Source organism: Brassica oleracea, unplaced genomic scaffold (assembly GCF_000695525.1).
Source record: "Brassica oleracea var. oleracea cultivar TO1000 unplaced genomic scaffold, BOL UnpScaffold01482, whole genome shotgun sequence".
Lineage (NCBI taxonomy): Eukaryota > Viridiplantae > Streptophyta > Magnoliopsida > Brassicales > Brassicaceae > Brassica > Brassica oleracea.
In genome coordinates, this window is record NW_013618016.1 from 9,251 (window position 1) to 9,579 (window position 329).

A 329-nucleotide genomic window follows, 5' to 3' on the forward strand; every position below is an offset into this window, starting at 1 on the left:
TCTTATATACTATATTTATTTATTATTTATTTTTTCTTATATTTTATATTTATTTATTCTGTAACCGTTCAGTAATTAATTATTGAAAATTAGTTGTAGATATTGAAATCACTGTTCAAACTTATCTATTGTAATTTTGACCATCATCAATTAGCTATTCTAAATATATGACATAATCAAATATTATTATTTTATTTTTGGAACTATTTTAAATTTTAAGTTTATAACGTTTGGGTCATGAAATAAGAAATAATATATTTTTTTTTTGTTTCAATTATTATGAAATCATATTAAATTGACTTAATTTTCATAGAAGTATAGTATCAATT